General features: G+C 39.0%; 1 protein-coding gene across 31 annotated transcripts in view; it reads left to right on the top strand.

Moving 5' to 3' along the window:
* Positions 1-15,219, top strand: part of ARPP21 (cAMP regulated phosphoprotein 21) — a 654,082-nt gene that overhangs the window by 405,059 nt on the left and 233,804 nt on the right. The window contains exon 1 of one of the 31 annotated variants that reach the window (XM_069007678.1): positions 14,925-15,025. The exons of the other annotated variants lie outside the window; for them this stretch is intronic. The gene's annotated coding sequence lies outside the window, so the exon portion shown is untranslated. Of the gene's footprint in view, positions 1-14,924; positions 15,026-15,219 lie in introns of those variants that run through there. 31 annotated transcript variants of the gene reach the window in all.

Genomic DNA, 15,219 nt, shown 5'->3' with positions numbered 1-15,219 from the left:
TGGCATTTTGTATTCAAATCTGTAGAGAACATCAGACCAGATAGTCCCCTAAATTGTGCTTCCCTGGAGTATTTCAACTTCTGCCTAATGTTGCATTTCATTTCTCACTGACAGCATAACATATATTAACAAGGCATAGCACTATATGTGTGAAAAATCGGTTCTTATTTTAATTAGGAATTCCTCTGGACATGTAGAAGGGCTCTTAACAGAGGCTGTGTCTTCTGGGGCCTTTGATATCAAGTCCATTCTTTCATGCTATTTTCACCTATGGAGAGGAAATCATCCTGGTTCAAACATTGCTGGTATGTCAGAGGTATTTCCAGGGAAACATTTTGAGAAAGTCAGATCTGTTGGAAAGAAATCTAAAGAAAATGGGTAACAAAACAGAAGAAAATAAGTTGAAAGGAACAGAGTCTAAAAATGAACTAGGAGTAGGATAAAAGGCCATTTGGAAGATGGCTGAAATACTCTGAAAGATTGAAGAAAAAAAATGAACAAAAATGTAGAGGGGAAACAATGCAAAGCATTCAGCAATAAAGAAAAATGAGCAAAATTTAAAAGAAAAGAAAAACATTAAAAGTAGAAAAAAGCAAAGAGTTAAAGGTATGAGAGAAAGCATATTATTGGATTGACAGCAAAGGAAAAGATGAAAACAAGAAGTGCATAGATATGTAAATTTATTTGGAGAGAGATTATGTCCTTTAACATTATCATGTGGGCATTATGTGAGTTTTACTGACACCTTCAAAGTGAGAAAGGGGGAAAAAATGGAAGACAGGTTCTATACTTTGGACATCAAAGATGAATGAATATTCATGAACCATAAACCATAGGTAAACCTGGGTGGTTCAGAACCGACAACGTCAGGTTTTGGAAATGGGCTTGTGAGATCCTGTTTGTATCAAGTGGAAAACATATATTGTGACCAGTGACAGAGCCTGGTTTTTTGTTTTGGTGGAGAGAATCCATATTTTCTGCTGCTCTAGTGAGTCAATGGTTACAGTTATAGTCTGGCCTTTCTTTAATAAATTCTATAAAGGGAATGAGGTTCAAAATCAGTATTGTTTTTGAGTTTTAGAAGATTTATATTTCTTCAAAGGTGTACTTCAAGTAATCCTGGCCCTACCCAGACTCATTGAACCCTAAAAACTAAGCTGGAAAAATTCTTTGAAGGCTGAGATCACTTAGCAGAAAATGCCCTGGGCAATATTAGGGTAGCAAATCTGATATGCAAGATCAACATTACGCAATATCTCATGGTGTTTGCATCTTCCATACCATTCCTCAGCTGATCTGAATGCCAGTTTGAATTGGCCTTATGTGTGAACTTCCTTTCACCACAGGACAGTCATTTTTTTATCCAGAAAGTTCTGGCTCAGCTCTAACAGTAAGTGTAACAAAGATATGCTGCTACTTGGAAAAGGATGTTCTTTCTTGAGGAAGGAAACACTGACATTTTAGACATCAGAGCTCAGTGTTAAACTTTGGAAGGTATCTTAAATTAGAAGTGCTTAGTTATTCCTACATGACTCAGCTTATTTTACCTGTTTTAATATATGTCTAATATCTGAATTTTGGTCTTCTGCAGTTAAAAATTTAGGCCAAAATTTATCACCAGGTCTCCATACTTCTAAAAGTCTATATAAAATCATGTGAAAAACTTTGCATTACTTATTTTTACACAGTGTATGATATAAACAAACCATGCTTGTCTAGTGAACAGGAACCATTATGCCCTTTTAGAAAAGTCAGATTTGAGGTTCTGCTGGTTGCTGGAGAACAAAATATGCAAAAAATCCCATTTTCCTAAACCCACAAGGAATGGAATAGGGCATATTTCATTTCCAATATCTTTTAGATTTAGATATAATTCTGTCCAGATGGTTCTCTTTCTAGGCTATTCTTCAGAGCTGCACTCCTTTTTCAGTTCATTACCTTCACTTTATCTCTAGTTTGTGTTTGCCTGTGGCTTCTGCTGCTCACATAAGCTTCTCTACTAAAAATATTTGTTCTAGAACCTTTTTGTATATGTGCCTGGTATGCACTTTGCTGTGGGCCAGAACCTCATGTTTTAGAAGCTGCAAATTTTTCCCATCCTTTTGCACCATAAAAGAATTTCTTATGTTTGTTCCTTTCCAAATGAAGAACACTTGCTCTTTCAATAGGATTTTACCAAACTGTGCCAGTACAGGGAAGATCGCTGTTATGGGCTTCTTGGTCATTTTGAAATGAGTTCTCTACAAACATTTGTTGCCAGTTTTCCAATAGCTTCTCTCAACTCTTTCTAGTGAAAGAATGAGAAAGAAAAGACTGAGCTTTACATGGAAGTTGTGAGTTAGCACTGGATAAAGCACTGGTCTGATGGCAAGCAGCATCAGATCAACAATCAGGTCTCTAAGCAAGTTGCTGAATTCTTTCCTACTTTATCTCACAAGATAAAAATGCAATCGTTTTCTCCTGCTATTTACATTGGCCTTTTAAAGAGTTTGCTCTGTCCCATAAATATTTGGACAAGGTAAACCCTGGTATATCTTTGGTTATCGTTTGCCCATATCTGAAAGCAAACTTATCACACACATTTCAAGGCCATTCTCCTTGTGCTGCAGTATAACAATGCAGTATAAAGTTTGGAAGCTACTGAAGTAGAGTGAAGCACAGAGAAGTTCAGGAACACAGATGAGTCTCCCAAGAATATCTTACCTACCTGCAGTTTACTTAGGAACAAGCTCCCTCATGAGGTAATCTCTCCTGCTAGAGATCTAGGTGGAAATGCCCCCAAACCAGTCTCTGATGTGTGAGGATTTCAGTTATTCATGCAGGTTGGGACTCAGTGGGAATGTTTAAATGCAATATAACAGTAAAAGAAAGAAATCATTTGTGTAACTCAATTCAGTGTTCTACTCTCTACCTACCTTAGAATAGGGTTAATATTTTTACAGTCAATACACTGCAGTTATTATTGGGAATATTTGTGCAGTGAATGTGTGCTCCATGGCCACCTAAACTTTAATGCTTTTATGCTTTTATTTCTATTGCAGAGTCACTGTTCTCATTGAGAAGTGGAAAAGAGCTCTGTAATGTATCTGTGCAAAGTACTTAGCTCATAAGGACTTCAAAATTGTTTTCTCTAAATTTCTACACCTTTTTGAAGGCCTCCATATGCTGCTCTAGAGGCAAAGTACGTTTTTTTCTTTAAACAGACCTTAACATTTCATCATGCTTTTGAATAACAAGTGGCTGATCATGTACCTTAATTACAAGAGCAAATTGAAGGCACTTGTCCTATTCATCAAAATAAATCACATATTAGTTAGTTAATGAAAAAGTCAACAGACAGAAGAACAATACCCTAGCAATGTTAGCAAACATGAGGGCAAAATCCTTAGCTGGTATAAATCAGCATGGCCCTAATCTCTTCAACTGGGTTGTGCCAGAAACTACCAGGTAATGATCTGACCTTTTTTGGGTAAACGTGTGAAGAATTATGTGCACTTATTTCCCTTTGAGAAATTAGGGGGCAATATTAATTGGTGTCAGATCTTTAGATGTTGCTTGGTATCTGTCCTTTTAGATAACACAATCATGTTGCTCCTATAATGGGAAACTTTGACTTCTCTACCGGAGAATGTGATTTGCAATTCTCATTTTCCAAGCCAGCTTGGTATGCTTACACACAGAGATTAAATATCTGGGATCAGGAAGTTCAATCATTAAGTGAAGTAAAGAGCTGTGATGCCACAGATATAGCATTTTGAGATCTAGATTAAAGACTAAAGGTACTCACTGTATAAGAGGAAACACATTTCATACATGATGGTAAAGATTTTCTTTTAGAGAAGGAGTGAAATAGCTGTTGAAGATGCAGTGCTGGCTCACAGAAACCAGAATGTTTTCTCTAAACATTACTAAGGTCTCTTGTTTTTATTGTGGAGATTTTGTTGCTGAGAATCTCTCCTCAGCTGTAGGTGATTTCCAGATGTACAAAGTTCCCATCCCTCCAAATACCGTCAATAAACAGGGGTCAGAGGGAGGAAGTAACAACATGGATTTTCTATTCGAATAAATACATTTTCTTATAAAGGCAGCAGGGCAGAAAAATTATTTTGAAACAGGGAAAAAGAACAGAGGAAGCTTCAAGACAGATTAGTAAGGGCCACCTGATGCAGAGAGGGACTGCAGAAGGGTGTGACAAGGTGACTTTTTGGGTTTGTGACGAAAGGGCAGGAAGAGTTCAAAAACGGGGCAGAACAGGGGTAATAGGAAGGGCAAGTCTCCTGCTGAAGGGCAGTAGCCACATGTCTTTAAGAAGACCTTCAATGCATTTGACTATAAGAATATTATACCAGCACTTGCTATGAGTCCATTACTTGGAGGGGGGAAAAAAGGCTAAGTGATGATTGGGAAACGCCAGATTTCTGGGAGCTGTTTTGCTTTGCGTTTTCTGTGCTGCCATGCTGGCCATAGTATAATGTAAAGGCCCTGTAAAAAGGGGTGGGGGGGAATAATGTGTGGTACTTAAAGAAAGAAAAGAAGTGAAAGAAAAATACCCTAAATCACCATTATAGAGAGAACACAGAGTGAACAAAAAGAATTACTTTATAGGTCATGCTAAGGGCTTGTCTGACCCAGAACTCTATCTCTATGCATGCTAATGTACAGATTACTCTCTTCCCCTGCATATTCTTTCATTTTCTATTAATCTGCATGATAAAATGGGCTTTAGATGATTTTCTTTTTTTTACAGAAGACCTACACAAGTGTAGCAACTTTGTAAGGGTTAAGAAGAGGGAAGACTGAGGAAGAACAGGCTAAAGTACCTTCCATTTAGCATTCAGATCCCCTATGCATGATCGTGAGTTTAAGCAATGGACTTCACAAAAGATATACTTGGCTGCTCTGACCACTTTTTCTCAAGAGCTTCTGGTTTCAGTGCATGCTGCTGTCAGTGACTAGCTGTCAGTACCTGGTAAACAATACCAATATCAACTTGTTTATAAAGGAAATCACCTATGAAAGAACATGAATTTAAGGTAGCTTAGCTGATCAGCTCTGCAAAACCACTGGCCAAGTCTTAAAGACATTTCCTCTGAAGACCTCCTACATGACAAATTATTTTTATGTATTTGCAAATGACTGTCAAATAATTTCAAAGATTCTTCCTGGGTGAGTGCCACATAATTGTGAAAATTTGTATAGGGTAGAAGTAGCAGGCTTTTTAAATTATCCTTTTCCCTTTGCTTTGCATGTCAGAAGTCTTGGCTTTGTTTATATATCACTTTTTCTTTTGCAGAAAGGGGAAATATTTTAGATGCTGGTAATAACTGATGTTTGTGTGAAGAACAGCCCTTATGGCGTTTGGCTATCTTGAAATCTCCTTTTGGTTGTAGGACTTCTCCACTCCTGGAGTAGAAACAATACCCTGAGACTCAGACAATCAATCACACAGCATGAATAATGAGCAATCTCTCAAAGCAACAGTCCCATTTGCATAAACCATTCATTCGGTTTATTTGAATAGCCACCAAATTAATGAAAATCAAAAGGAATCCATGGATCATTTACAACCAGGAAGGAGGGCTGAAACCATTGAATAGATGACTTGCTGAAATAAATGTTCATGGCTCTGTCTTTCTAGAACAAAAAAGAGAAGGCAGGTTGGAGCAAAAACTACCAGGAAATGAACTGCTTCTTGCCCGCCCCAACAGGATTTCTTTCCATATAGGTCCTCTGCATCACTATTTCTTTCTCTGGTTGTTGTTTGAGAAACCAAGAAGGTTTGGAGGGGGAGAGAGGAAATCTGGGAACCCCAGTTTGCAACAATGTGGGTAAAAGTAATTGAAAACTTGGGTTTAATTGATTTTTTGCAAGAGGAGAACCAGAGGTAAACATTTTCAATAACTATTAGTTTCCAGAGATGCCCGCACTAATAATTTTTGTTTATAGTACACTATATGCCTGGGAAAATCAGTTACAGGAGGGTCTCTTTATATCCATTCAAAACAGGACACTTTTGAAAGAAACTCAGACAAATGTGTGCTTGAATTCTGTTTGTTCCATTTCTCTTACATTTCTCCTCCTAGTTGTAGAAGGTGCCGACAATCCTCTGCTGTGAATCTGTGTTCAATTTCAAGAGAATAAACTCTTCCAGCTTTTGTACCTAAGGATGAAACCTAAAATCAACAAATAGCTTTCCAAGAGGTGCTTTTCACTTCTCCGCTCCTGCCACTGCTCAGGATTCCTGTATCTTGGGAACCTGTTTTTCAGAAAAGAAAAAAAAAACCCCAAACATATGCATCATTCAGATGTGGATGCAATTAATTTCATTAGGAAATTCTGTAATCCTGATGTAAGAACAATTCCATATTGGATAGAAGATTAAATAATGTGTGTGTCTTTCAATATTTAAATTGAAGAAGCATGTCTCTGTCTAGTTACTGATTATTGTGCTCTATTTTACAACAAAAAGCTTCCACCTGTTCTTCATACTTTGGCAATGTGATATCAACAGAGATTTCATGCATGCCAAAATAATTACCTAAATTAAAAGGTACATATTTATTGCTTTGGTAACTCCCATGGGTAAGGAGAGAACACAGTGTACTTCAGATAAGTCAATCCCTATCAGACATGGCTCTACCAGACAGGCTGGTGGTCTATGTCTCTGTGCAGTTCTTCACCCTGGGCTCTTTCGAAATGTCAGTATTTGACACTCACCATTGCTTAAACCACATGCTGATACTCCTGCCAGATGATTCCCTTCTTGCAGGACAGGAATGATCAGTGGGCTGTTCAGAGTCTCTCAGAGAGACCTTTTAACTTAAGGCCTGTGTCAGCAGGTTAAACAGATGGTTCTGTTCAACAGCCAACATCCTGCACAACAGTCCCTGTGAAGACACTAAGCCTAACAGCTGAGAAAATCTGGGGAGCTGCCAGTTCCACTGGGAATCCCATTTTGGGGGAGACAGGAAGGAAGAACCTCATTCAGGAAGCAGCTCGCTCACTCCTTGAGCAATCCAACCTTTTTAGGTCTTCTTCACAGCCTTTAGGGTTCTTCTGGAAGCTGTTTTGTTGGGTGGGTTTTTTAAGGATTATGGATGGAAATACAACATACTGCTTCTCACAGAGCTTATCCTACAGGGTTTGGAATAGGGGCACAGTGTCAGTTGAATGAAATGAGTCTGTCCTGTTGCATACTCACAGAAGGGACCTTGTTGAGAGCTGTCATTACTCTCCCTGACTTGTTTGATTACTATTCTTTCTATACCTAAATCCTGGCAGAGTAAGCCCCTGAAATCATGAACTCCTCTTTCCAGGAAAAGAACTCCAAAACAACACCTTTACATATCTATTTTGTATATTATTTTAACAATAATCATCTGATGCAATGTCCAGTTCCAGGAACCCAGAAAGGAAATAGCATAAAATGTACAGATTTCTGATTTTCAACTTGAAAAGCACAGACCACTTTTCCTTTCTCTGAAGGCAAATCAAAGGCCCAATGATCTAACTGTAATTTTTCTTGTCTTATTTCATTATATTTGGAGAGGAAAAACTGTGCCATCCAAATACCAAATACTTACAATTACTTTTTAGGGAAAAGTGTGTGTAAAATTAGTCCCCATGAAAATCAATTGAATAATATTTTAAAAGTAACACAGTCGTATAAAACAAGCTGTTCATAGATAGAAAGCAGGTGAGTTTCCTGACTTTAGTTGCTAGAGACATAGTTACTGGCATCTGGAAATTTCATTATTATTATTTCATTGTTATTATGCTTTCTATTTGTTAAAGTAGATCACAAATGAGCTATTTATTTATATTTCTTTGCTATTTATTCTGCAAAAAACCTGCTGAGATACATACCAGATGTCTGTCTCTGTTCTGTACAACTTTATTTCTCATACCTGCATTTGTCATGGCCTATTGCGTGCCTGACTGCTACTTCCTGTTGATTTATTGTGTAGTTTTACACAATAAATTTTTGTCATATTCTTTGTTCTCCCCGCTGTTTCTCAGTCATCTCAAAGGATATGACTTCTAAGTGGTTTCTCTCTTAATGTTCATGTAATGTGCCTCCTATAGCAGAAAGACAGAGAGGCTTTGCCCACCATTTGCAGATATGCATGCATGTCCAAAGCTTTAAGTCACCATAAGCGAACTTTCATTTTCATGTGTATTTCTTCTTCTGAAGTAGGGGTCTCATCAGTGCATCTTATTTTGTCCTCCCAGAACTCACAAGTGTTTAAATCAGCAAAGCACAAACAAGAACATTATGGTTGAAATCAACAGGAGATCAAGGAGTACCAGTAAAACAAATGAATGTAAATGAGTCACTAGGGGAATTGCGGCTCCGGGGAAGATTCAGGTTACCTGGGGTCATACCCACTTTGTCCTCACAAAGTCTCCCTCCCTGCTGCAGAAGACTGGATTCACAGCTTTGCTCTGTCTTCTCTCCGCCAGCTCAGTATAGGTGTTCATGGCCTCCTGACCTCTCTCCTCGTATTTCTGATGGCTGTTCAATAGACCTTAATTAATGCTGCCTTTCTTGCCTGCTTTTTAAACTGCAAGCCCCCTGCTGTCTTTACCTTTTAGGAGGCAGAACTTTACTGTCAAAATTTGTTTTCCTTTCCTAATATATCCATCCTCTGTGCTTTTTGTTTTGCCAGTGTATTATGCCCTGACACCCTAGTGCTTGTGAGCAGATCAGTTGGCTTTGGTGGAGATGCCCCACCGATTTCTCAGTGTCTTTAGCTGCTTCTGAAGGTCAGGCAAACTCAGCCTCCAATTTCCATATCAAACCTACCAGTTAGCTTTTAGTGGGAATCCTTCAACACTGATAACTTGCCTGATTTAACCTTATCAGATTCAATACTCATGCTAAAAGAAATAAAATGCTTCTGGTTTTAAAGCTAAAGCATTCCAGAGTAATGTACATAGTAAAAGGCATTGCTACATCAACTATAGTCTTCAACTTTTAGCTTCCCATGTGCTTGTCACATTTTAAATGAAGTCTTAAAGCTGTATGTTGCTCTGAGAAAGTTAGGTGTCTGCATGAAAATTCAAAGAACCCATACTGGTGATAAAGCTCTGAATAGCATATAGAACCAAAGCCCTTAGGGGTATCACCAGTATCTAGAAAATAAATGGAGTCAGAATTATGTGAAGAATTTTTCAGAAATCCAGAATAATGTGAGGAATTTCAACTGATCTCGAGGTTGCTTTCAGACAGACCTGCTCCACACCATGCCTGCCCTTATTCCAACCTTCCAGCTACGTTTTTTAACCACTTCAGTGCATTTCTCTGTATTCTTGGAAGCTGTATAGATGATAAAATCACCCAGCTGTATTTGCTCTCTCCCTAGCTAGGTACTTATCTGAATCTTTTACAACCATCTGCTACTTTCTCAGACAGGTAATGGAGCAGAACATCAGCAAAAAACCAAAACAAAACACTTGCACCAACAACTAAAAACCCCAAAACACCACAAAAAAAAAAACAAAAAAAAAACACAAAAAACAACCAACCAAATAAAAAAGTGCCTAACTTAGAGATTTCAGTTTTATCCTAAGCTTAATGAATAGTTTTATAATCCATTATTTTTTAGGTTTAGCACCATGAGAGCTGAAGGGCATGCTATCATGGAGATTTCTCTCCCCTGCTGAAAGTGGTAGTACTTCTAAATATTCATGACATCATTATACAGTTTATCAAATCCAAAGCTTTTAATTTAGAGCACATCTCAGTCATGTATCACTTGTAGCCAGAAGTGGTTTTTATTTCTTTTAACATTTGAATCCAAAGTATGCAGAATGGTTAGACTGTGAATTTTAAGCTCTTCTCTCCTCAGATTCTTTCATTTGCACTATTTTGTTTTGATTTCTTAAACAGGTTTTGCTTTTGAGCAACCAATCAATGCAATTCAACAGGATATAATAGGAAAGCAGTTCCTGACTGTTACTTTCCATTTTTCACATCTGTAGTGTAATTCATCAGAATAAAATCTCCAGGCCTAAATAATAGTCTATTTAGGGCATGAGATAGGTACTCACCAATGAAAACTCAACCTAGTTTAATCAAGAAAAGCAGTTGTTTGCTTCAGCTAGACTACTGCAAGGAGAAAGTGAAACTTAGCCAAAACCAAAGAGAAAAATACCCTTATAGTTTACTGGCATCCAAATTATTACCTGTTCTTGCCACTCTTCAGATTCAGAGATGGGATCTATGACTGCTTCTCTTCTTGAATGCATTTCTTTTTTATTTCCAAGATGGTATGGTTACATTGGGTGTTTGGTATAGGTGGACAGCAGCTGCTGAATGTTGTTATATGAATATAGGCAGCCACAGGAACCCCATGACTGTTTTCCCTGGAACCACAACAGCAAAGATGTTATAAGAATCTGAGAGATAGGAATACACTTTTTGTGTCCTGTAGACTCTATCTATCTTTGTCTCAGTTTATTTTTGGCTGAATAGCTTGGGAACTTGAAAAGTAAGGACTTTCTAAGAAGAAGAAGTTGATGCAGCAAGTTGAAGGAGAGTATAATGATCTTGAAAGGTATAATAATCTTGAGGTTTATTCTCTATTTCACTTTGGGGAATAACAGGAACTCCACTTTGCAGCTGTGCTTTGGTAAGAGAGAAAGGTTAAGAGCAGTGTTTAGAGGACGTGTGGTTATGCTGTTATTTGTCTGCTTGCCTAATTTTACATCGTTATCACTTGAATGCCTTCATCTGAAATCAGATGCATAAATAAAGGGATGTCCACTGTCCATTTGTCTAAATGGCATTAGAAAAGATACATCCATATTACAGATAAAGAATTAAAGCATAGAAGTTGTTGAATTGTGTTGACAAAAGGCCAGACATGGCTTCCAACTCCTGAGAAGCAGAAGCCAAGAGAGACATTGTGTGTCAAACAAAAAAGGGGGTAGCAGCTTATAACAACTGCTGACAAAGACTGAAATTCCTGTAACACTACCATGTTACAAACATCAAATAAGAGCGTAAAATCAGCCAAACTGGGCTCATTGGAAAGAGCAAAGAGATACTGGCTGTTTATTAGGAAGGGGAGGAAGGTGGCAAGGGAGAAGAGCTTGGGAGGGAACAAAGGTGTAAAAAGAGAATATAAGGGGTAGCAAATCATATGATCAGATCTGACTGGGAGACAATTTTAAGAATTTTAGTGCTATGGGTATTAGATGTTTATGATTAGATTAGAGTCTGATGCAATTGGTCACTAACCCTTTGTTTTTCTGTGACAACTGTGTCTGTTCTGCAAATACAGACAAGTCTGCATTGCATCAGATCACCAGCATCGTGTCAGGTCATCAGCATTGCCTCAGTCTGCTTTTTGCCTGGAGAAAGTTTATTTCTGAATCCTCTGGGATCTTCTTAAAAAATGTTAAGTTGTAGCATATGGATCTCCATATTATTGTTGAGGGCTGCTACTTTCTGTAGGTCTGACTTTAGGAATTGCAATGCTTTTTGTACAGCAGAATAGTGACAAATATTCTTCCAGATGCCTTGTCCAGTTAGAGAGAGAATGATCTGTCCTACTACCTCAGCTGCTTTTAGGCTTTCTAAGGTTTAGCATGTATTCTTGCTGTTGAGTGTGACCTTTCTTTGGCACAGACACTTTGTCTCCATTCTTTAAAGACAATTGCTTGCTCTTTTGGAAGTGGCTGCCATGCAGCACAAAGACCTCTGAAGTCCCTTTGCAATCCATTAAGAGATTGGTTTATTTACTGTCTGCTATTGATTATTACTTAATCTTAGACTTCTTCCCTCAAGGAAAAGAAAATAATCCTTGTGCAGTTTCTGGTTTGTTCTGTGGCCAGAGAGAAGAAAAAGCTCTGATGCAGCTGACTGAAGAGGCTGCTCAGCTATGGATCAGAGTGCATTTGTTTTCATTTTCTAGCCAAGTTTCTAGCCAAAAGATTTATTGTGAGCTTAAGTGTAGTGAAAATTGCCAGGTTGTTGATGTCCCTAGAGAAAAATTTCTCTGTTTGCTTGTAGGGCAGATGCAACCAAGGCAGCTCTGGCACATGATGTTCCCTAGATCTGTTTCCCTGCTTGTAAAGAAGACTTGAGCCCCCAACAGGGAATCAGGACTAACCACTGTTGTTGAGTGCTCTCCACTAAAGCCGTATCTGTGACTCCCAGACTGCTATTTTTGGAACACTTTGGATTGGTGCCTGTGGTAGGGTTGGTGTAAGCAACATGAAAGCAACGTGCAGAAGCAAACATTTTATTTTGTCCCACTGTGCTGAACAGCCAGTGAGTGGCACAGATGTACACCAGCCCCACAGTGGGCTAAACCTGCACCACTGACTTAGAAAGGAATGAGAGCCCTCAGACAGGACAGAAGATTCTTTTTAAGCAGCAGGAGAAACCTCCCAAACAACAGTCAGGTTAGTTCCTGAGGAGCAAAATTGGGAATGCCAACTTTTCTGTGCTTTTACACACTAATCCCAGTGCTCCTACCCACTGCAGGGGTTCCTCACAGGCTTCTCATGGCTCTGCTCTCTCTTGGCTCATTCTCGTGTCCCCTGACCACCACTGAGCAAGAAAAGCTGTAGGTACAGGGATCAGAGCTGAGAGGTGCATATGCTGACAAGTCACTTAGTAAGTAAACTGCTGCGTGGATATTGGCAGGTCACGCACAACAGATGATGGTTCAGCTCATGCTGAAGCCCTTTTCCTCCTGGGAAGAACTCGCTTGGCTCTCTTCTCAATCCATCCAGACATCAATTTGTATGAAATTTTCAGGAACATAATTATTGTTATGGTTTCTACTACTTTGTCAAATTTGCATCTAGTTAGCAAAGAGGTCCAAAGGTTCAGAAGAAGAAAATGGACTGATGAGCAAACAGATATTGGTGAAGTTTTTGTTTCTTTACAAACAGGCTTTCAAAAAGAAAAAAAAAGATTAGAGGGGAAACTGGGAAACTAAAAGTACCAGTTTAATTAATGATCATTTTTGACCAAAATTAATTTTTAGCTGTGCTTTGTAATTAATTATGACAAGGAATCTGAGGAAAGAATTTTCAATATTTCCTGCAGATTTTGTGCAAAGTTTGTTATCAAACCATATATTCTATGTCCTGAGAAAGACAAAAGCAAATCTGAACTGCTTGATGCAGTATTTTAATCTCATAAATATGAAAACCAAATCATTACCCATAATAATGAAGTACAATAAAGAATAAAAAATATTTCTATTTCTGTAGTTGGGGTTTTGTTTTTCATTATTTTGTGTGTTGTGGTGTTTTGTTTTAATTTTTTTTTTTTTTTAGATAAATGATGGTTCTAAAGGGCTTTTAATGACATACTTTTAATGTACACTAAAAAAGAGCTCCCTTGCATCTCGCATCCTCCCCCATATAACTGCAGTTTTAAAGGAGCTTTTCTTTCCTTCCCTAGTCTTTAAGAGCCAAAGACAAGACAGACCCTCTGTCTGACATTTCTGGAGCCTGAAATTCTTTATTTCCTGACAGAGGGGTCAATCCTCTCGTCCCTTCCTGTCTCCATGCCCTCTCCTGGGCAGCTGGGAATCGCAGAAGTGCGTAGCGCTGTCCCAGCCCTGCTCCCTCCAACAGCTAAGAAGAGTTGCTGATGCCAAAGGCTGTAGCTGAACTGGACTGTCTTTAAAACCCATCCCTTATCATCAGCCCTGTATTACCTGTATGTGTATAGAAGGAAGCAGTGAAATTCTTCTGGCCAGAAGCTCTAAGAATACTATACTATACTATAGCAAAACCCATGTGGATAGAGTTCTGAATATTTCCCTAATCCTGACTAAGACTTTAACCTTTCCTAGTTTTACTTCAGTTTTAAATCCTTGAGGTCATAGGATTTCTTCCAGTGGAAAGTAGAAGGAACTGGCCCTGTAGCTCTCACTGTGGGAGTGATTTGTTGATCAAGACATATGAGCAGCAAATATACCCATTTCCCCTTTAAACCACTTACTTATTAATACTTGATTCTCTCTCAGTATTGAATATTAATAAGCAAAAAGCTGCAAGACATTTGCCTAGGAAAATTCCTCCAACCCCCAAATCCGCTTTTCTCTGCAAATTATTAAACATAACTTTCAGCAAAAGATTGATAGTGATTCTTTTGGGCAGAATCTACAATCCCTCTCTATTATCCCGGTGCACTGCCTTTAGAAGGGTGCTGTGCCTTGGCAGTGGTGCCTGGAACCAGCAGGGCTCTTCTGACATAGCCAGCGAAACCTTCTGCAACATCATGAATTAAGTGCACATCTGTGAGTTAGGAGTGTATTTACTGCAGTGGAACAAGGACCTGAAGACAGCTCTTTCCAGTTAGTGTTTTCTGCTGGAGTACATGAACTCCAGATGATGTGCCAGAAAAGAAACCACCTGGCTGCTCAACCCACTTCCGTCTCCCCCTTTTCTCTCACTACCCACAGCACCTGTGCTTCCAGCTGTGCAAGTGAGAAATTGTGCCAGCCAGTCCAGCAAGGATTCTGGTCAGCATTTCATGTGTTGGTATTGCATTGCTCTCTCCTTTTTTCCTTTCCCTCCTTTTTTTTTGTGGGCGAGGGAGTAGAAGGACTATTTCTTGTGTACTCGCTTTACAAGTCCTCACCTTCCTTGCAGCAGAGACGTTTCCAAGCAGATCTTTCTAACCTAAATAATTTCACTCATTACTTTTGCAAGACATTTTCAGAGCCATCTCTTCAGCAATGGTACAATTTCATTTTGAATGTGTCTGAACTCTCCAAGCCCCTCATGTTTAATGTGAACATTCCCAGGCTGTGGCTGTGACCAAGCACTGATTTGGGATGTCCTGCCAGGTTGCAGGATCATAGGGAGCTTGATGTGGGAGGCAGCCCCTGAGTGAATAACAAGTGAAAGCTGGTCCCACAACACAGCTGGAGCTAGGTGTGCACAGGCGATCTTCTATAAGAAAGGGAGAGCTGGAGGACAACTTTCCTTGACTTAAAGCCAGGAAACCCTACAGGATTGTGAATGCCTCCTCTGTGAACCTGGCAGCCAGGTACATCCCAGGCCAAGATGATGTACTGTAGCTTATTAATACACGAATATAGAGCTTAAAGCCTGATTAAGCTATTTGTTTCTGTTCTTCCTTGTACTCACCTTTTTTTTGGGGGGGGGGGGGGGGGGATGGTACTACTTAACATATGCAGTTTATGTGGTTTGAATATTATTCTTAGATATCTAATTCACTAT

Source organism: Aphelocoma coerulescens, chromosome 2, assembly GCF_041296385.1.
Source record: "Aphelocoma coerulescens isolate FSJ_1873_10779 chromosome 2, UR_Acoe_1.0, whole genome shotgun sequence".
Classification (NCBI taxonomy): Eukaryota; Metazoa; Chordata; class Aves; order Passeriformes; family Corvidae; genus Aphelocoma; species Aphelocoma coerulescens.
Note: the sequence above shows the minus strand (reverse complement) of the source record. Positions and strands in the feature narration are given on the sequence as shown.